The 6,000-nt window shown below is 38.4% G+C and overlaps 1 long non-coding RNA gene across 1 annotated transcript in view; it reads right to left on the minus strand.

Moving 5' to 3' along the window:
• The window catches only part of LOC145422001 (uncharacterized), a 61,685-nt gene extending 57,112 nt beyond the window's left edge, over nucleotides 1-4,573 (minus strand). The window contains exon 1 of the long non-coding RNA XR_013903368.1: nucleotides 4,453-4,573. This is a non-coding gene — a long non-coding RNA (uncharacterized LOC145422001). The remainder of the gene's footprint in view (nucleotides 1-4,452) is intronic.
• Between the last annotated feature and the right edge of the window lie 1,427 nt (nucleotides 4,574-6,000).

A 6,000-nucleotide genomic window follows, 5' to 3' on the forward strand; every position in this document is an offset into this window, starting at 1 on the left:
TGAATTTCAAGTCCTTTCGAGTCTTTAAAAAAAAAAACAACGAAAAAATAATGTTGCAGTTATATGCTAAATGTAAATATTAGACCATGTAATTTTAAAATCTGTGTTTTTCTCAACACATGACAAAATAGTGAACTTAGAAAATATACACAAATTGTGAAATTGCACCTCTTTAAAATGCAGCTCAATTAAACCTAGCTCCAAGAGTAATTTTCACCGACAGTTCTGAGATAAGCTGCATGTTATTCTTGGATGCGGTTGTAGGACCAGCTTTAAAATCGCATGACAAAAATATCATACACATTAAAAAAAAACTGTATCACCAACGTAGCCTGGACAACATTTGCTAGTTAGATGAAGTCAGCTATCTCATCTTAGCATATTTATATGCATATTTATAATTACACGGTTCTTGGAGTGAGTGCATACACTCATGAAGTTTAGTAACTTCCGGTCACTGCAACAAGCCCAGGTACAGTTTACCGACGGATGGGTGCAGCACCTAGAAATGCACCGTGTAGAACGAAAGACCATCGTACGTATCATAAGTTTACCAGTCTCACAAATTGTCGTCATAAATACACATTCGTTAACCGTTTATTAATAGGACCTTTGAGCTCAACGGTAATTAATTAGTAGTGGAAATAATTTCTGGTAGCATCACAGAAATGTAGCAGTGACAATAATACTGTATGCTGTAATCGTACTGGGCAATTAGTGATACAAAAAACCTGTTTTATCCTGTGAATAAAAGTATGTGTTTTTGTCAGTGTACCATAATAACAGAAGCGAAACGCAATATTGTGTCAGGACAATTCACTATTTATGCACAATAAATAAAGGAGCATAGCGCGACAATTTCTGTTCAGCGCCAGACTTGCTTGTAACCTATATCACCAATTATGTTATGAAAATGATGCATTAACTACTAAAAAACACTGACCTTCGTGTAAATGCTTGGAGCAGACTAACCTGTGAGCTGGAGTGTTCTGGGACGTTATATTTGATCTTTGAATGGCTGCAATTCAGGCCATCCGTCGCGTCTTTGTTACTTCGGAAACATGGCTCGAACAATTTCTCTTAAACGTCGTAATCCGATAACAACCGATCTCTTTACCCGTCGGCTTCCCGTGGCTGTCATGCGACCGGCTATTGCAGTTAATAATACAACAGCTTCTTGACATTTTTGTGTTTCTTTTTATCGCTGTATAACTGATTTTAATTGAAAGCCTGCGTGCGCTAGTACCGCTTGCCACGAGTTCCCAGAATCCTTTGCGGTTCTACCCGTGAATGACGTCACATTTTCAATCTCTATATAATATGCATGTTAAATTTTATATTTGGGGTAAAATATCAAGTCTTTTCAAGTAAACCGGTTCAAGTCCAATTCAAGTCCCAAGTCATTGGTGTAAAAGTCCAAGTCAAGTCACAAGTCTTAGAACATTTTTTCAAGTCAAGTCTAAAGTCATAAAATTAATGACTCGAGTCTGACTCGAGTCCAAGTCATGTGACTCGAGTCCACACCTCTGCTAATAATAATGATGAGACGGGGAAAGACCAAACACAATATGATGTACACTGACGAGAGACTGTTAAAGTAAAACAGGAAGTACACAACAGACACACAGACCCAGAATAGACACTGAACAGAAGTAAACCAACACAGAACATGGGGGTACAGGGTCCAAAAGCTAAGCAGTAGAAATCTCAAACCAAGGAGAACAGAAGAGCTGAAACCTGAAACACAACCATCCTAAGAAATTAAAAGCACAACACTCAGTACACTGGTTTACTGACCACGGACCATGACACAATAGTGCTCAGCCTATGTCTGCATCTGAACAGTTATTTATGATGTACTTGAAGAAAGACTTGTCAAACAGAAAAAAATACACTTGAAAAAGAAATTGACTGTTAAAGAAGTTTAACAGAAACTATTTTCTCTTCAAGTCTTGCATAAACAGAGCTGGAGTTTAAAATGTTTAGAAAACCATCAACTACAAATGTTCTATATTTCTGTGTATTTTCTTATAGTTGATCAAGAGTCAGTTATCTGTAAAATATGAAAATGTAAATATAAAATACCTGACAAAGTGAGAAGACAGATGATTGCAGCATGTGCTCCTTTCAGTCTCATGGTTGGTGTCCTCCTCTCTTTGCTGTGGCTGCAGACAAGTTCAAACACATCAGCAGGTAAATGATATATACAAGAAATGATGTCCATCATATTGATCTGATGTGTATCTGATGGTGCTGTCCACTATAGTTAGTGTGCACAGTTACTGTAAATGCCTAAAATGTGATCGGAGTGCAGAAAACCTGCTTTGCAATCTCACTGTGTTTGAGACACAAACTTCTTAGTTTAACCTGCTGTTTCCTTCCTCTTTCTGACAACTAAAAGTGCTGCAATTTCATCATTTTATTTCTGCATGTGCAACCAATGACTGTATTAAAGTAAGTTGCTGCTACAGCAAAGCTAATTCAGTGTTGTTTTATGTTGTGGGACCAGAAATTTACTTTGTAAAGGTTATCAATCCTCAAGAAACATCGACCAACTGCTGTAACCGACTCGTTTCGAGGGGTGCTTGGTTCGCCAATCAGCCAGTTAGACCACTTAACAATATGACTAAACTTCTGTTCTTTAAAGATATCCAAACCATAATGATAAAGAAAAACATGAAACAGATTCATTAAAATGCAATAAAAGAGAATCATCATGGTTTAATCACTGTGGAAACAAACATGGGAATCACCGGTGGCCCTTTTTGCACACAGCCTAAAATTTAATTAAAGTGAAATTAAACTTTGTATCAACAACTGTTCCCAGATATTTACTGAATAGATTCCACAATCTGACCTTTAATAGAAGTTTGACTCAAAAATGAGTCAACACCTATTGTACAAAAAGGTACATGCACAAAATCTGCCATAAAACCCTGACATAGCATTTAACCCTTTAAATGGGGATGGGACATTTGTGGTGATGTGTAAAATTATCAGAGGACCTTTTTAACTTTCAAAAACACCTCAAATGTTTTAACATAAAGAGCAAACCAGTGACAGACTCCAGGGGAACCACAGACTCTAGACTGAAGGTGGACTGAAGTATGAGGTAGCTGAACTGAAGAGGATAAACATAAGAGAAGCCTTTCTGAGAGAGAAGTCACTGAAAAAATAGTACCTCTGTTTAACACATTCATCATTCTTCATTTACTGTGAGATAAGATCACAGCATGCTTGGTGAGAAAAATGCAGAGAAATGCAGAACTGACATGTGAAACACTGAACTGTGATGAAGGTATTTTGATAACAGAACGTTGCTGTAATCATGTTTTTTCAACTTGTTAAATGTCTGTATTCAACATTACATTTTTACCTGGACCATTAACACATAAGTCATACATAACACGAAGCAGAACCAAAGTTATATAAATGGCACTCTTATATTGGCTTGAAGGGATATAGAATAAAACACGAGTGTTTAAAGCCATTACATGTAAAACTTTGATTAACTTTATTGTTTCCTTTAGAATTAAGCTGATACCTGATTTCATGTTTCATGGTTGGTGTCCTCCTGTCTTTGCTGTGGCTGCAGACAAGTTCAACCACAATAGCAGGCAAATAAAATACAAGAAATAATGTCCATCACATCAATAAATGCACGGATCTCACCTCAAATGTAGCTCGTGGTACTGTATACTCCACTGTACTTGTTTTATGATTAAAAATCTGGTAAAATTAGTAAAATTGTAGAAAAAACATCTTTAATTCAGATCATTACTGAAAATTAAATGTGAGAAAAATATGATTAGAAATTCCCTCATTTTACTTTTAAGGTAAAGGGTCTTTACCTTACAATATAAAGCCCATTAAGGTAACTGTTTTTATGACTTAACAGGCCCTAGCAGGGCCTCCTGAAACTGCCCTTGTACCACCTCCTCCTCTCTTGCTCCACCCCTCTGTCTCTCTCTCAGTCTTCCCTCTCCCCAGGACACAGCTGCTGTTCACTGGCCTCGTTTACCTCCTGGGCCCAGTCAGCAATCACCTCCGTGAGGTCATATAAGCTGGGGATGAACTGGATGTGTGAGGGTGGTTTTCTCTGGTGTCCCCAAGTTGTGTGTGAAGGTGGCGAAAGAGGTCCTATTATGTGATTGTCCTGTCTGTGGTGTGGAGTTGTAGGATCAGTAGCATGTGAGTGGTGTGGGCTTGTGGGCCTCAACAGCAGCAGCAGTGAAGCTTGCTGCTGCTAGTGACAGAGCGGACTTGTGGGTCCCCAGAAGTGCCTCTTTGTAGTGTGGAGTTTGTTGTTTGGTTGTTGCGACATTTTTCTTCTTCTAGTGTTATTGGAAAAATGTTGGTGGTGTTGCCGGCTCTTTCAGTAAAGATTATTTGTAATGAAGCTGTAATATATTGTGTATTGTGTATTTTGTTGTACAGTTATTTTATTTCAACTTTAATTTATATATTTTATCTTATTCTTCCCAGTTAAATTTACCCTTCATTCTAATTTGTGTTGTACAGTTATTTCATTTTTAACCTTAATTTATATTTTATTCCTTCCTAGTTAAATTTACCCTTTTTAATTTTTCATATTTATTTCCTATCTTATTCATAGCCTTTCCTTTTTTGTTTTCTTTAGGTCACGAGCAGTTGTCCAAGCATTTCACTACATATCGTACTGTGTATGACTGTGTACGTGACAAATAAAATTTGAATTTGAATTTGAATTTTGAATTTGATATACTGAACAGTCTGTATGGTTTCCTTTCATTCAGTTCCTGACCCATTTGTTACCAGTCCCCACACACCCACCTAGACCTCTATGTGGGGTCGTAACAATACAAAGAAACAAACTCAGTCAAACAATAAAGCTACACTAAAATCACAGAGAGTTGAGGCGGAGGAAAGTTTACGTGGAGTGACACAACCCTAGTAAAGTGCACATACACCTCATTACCCAAGCCACTCCACAAGGAGCTAAAGAAGTATTTGGAGGACCTGCTGAAGAAGAGGATGAATTCAGAAATCATGGTCCCCATACTCATCAACCACAGTCTGTGTGCGACTGCAGTGCACTGCTTCTCAGTGTTGGACGTATCATTATGGTTTTCTGGAGGAGAGTAGCAGATCACTAACATCCTTTATTACACCTTTGACTCCAGCAGAGTTCCAGTGCAGTATGGAGGAGTGCCGATGAAATATCTCAGCCATATGTGGATGTCCACAGCAAATAATTTGAGTACCATCTGTGTGATATTATGTATAACTATCAAGCACGTGGTGTGGAGCTTACTCCAAACACGTGCGAGGTGTTTAAAGAAGTTCTGGACATTTAATTAACAAAGCCTGCAGAGATACAATGAGGAGTAGCTAACATATTTTAATAAAAACCAAGCTTGAGTGAAAGAGAGGCCATCACTGCACTGACAGCAGTCTCTCTCTGTCCTTCCCTGCACAGCCCTGAGTTTAAATACAGTCAAGAGAACAGAAGGTATTACACAGCTATTGTTTACACCTATGATTTCCTCCACGGAAAGAGTTTACCCTAATCACCTCTTTACAGGGTCAACCCAGCTCTTTGCCACTCTGCCACTTCCCCCATTCTCAAAGACATGGTGAACAAAAGACTTCACTACCTGTGGAATCCTGCCCCACTCTGGGGTCAGCCTGCCTGCAATAAAGTTAAAGCTCAATATTCCTCCACTTCCCAAGACACAATCACCAGGCCCCACCATCTAACTATGTCCAATAAAGTGTGAAACATACATATTAAAACCAAGTGACCAATACATCAGTAAAAGAAATTCAAAGACAATTCAAAGACAAAGACAAGGTGACATTTCTGGGAAGAATTGTGTCTAAAGGCTACTGCATGGATCACACTGAGTTAGCACCCGTTTAGGCACTGAAAACCTGCAAGTCTGAGACGGTGGGAGATTTGAGAAAAATGCTGGTTTTCCTTGTTCTACTACCGTCCATATATACCAAACTTCTCACCCA

The sequence above is a fragment of the Astatotilapia calliptera genome, chromosome 3, assembly GCF_964374335.1.
Source record: "Astatotilapia calliptera chromosome 3, fAstCal68.1, whole genome shotgun sequence".
Lineage (NCBI taxonomy): Eukaryota > Metazoa > Chordata > Actinopteri > Cichliformes > Cichlidae > Astatotilapia > Astatotilapia calliptera.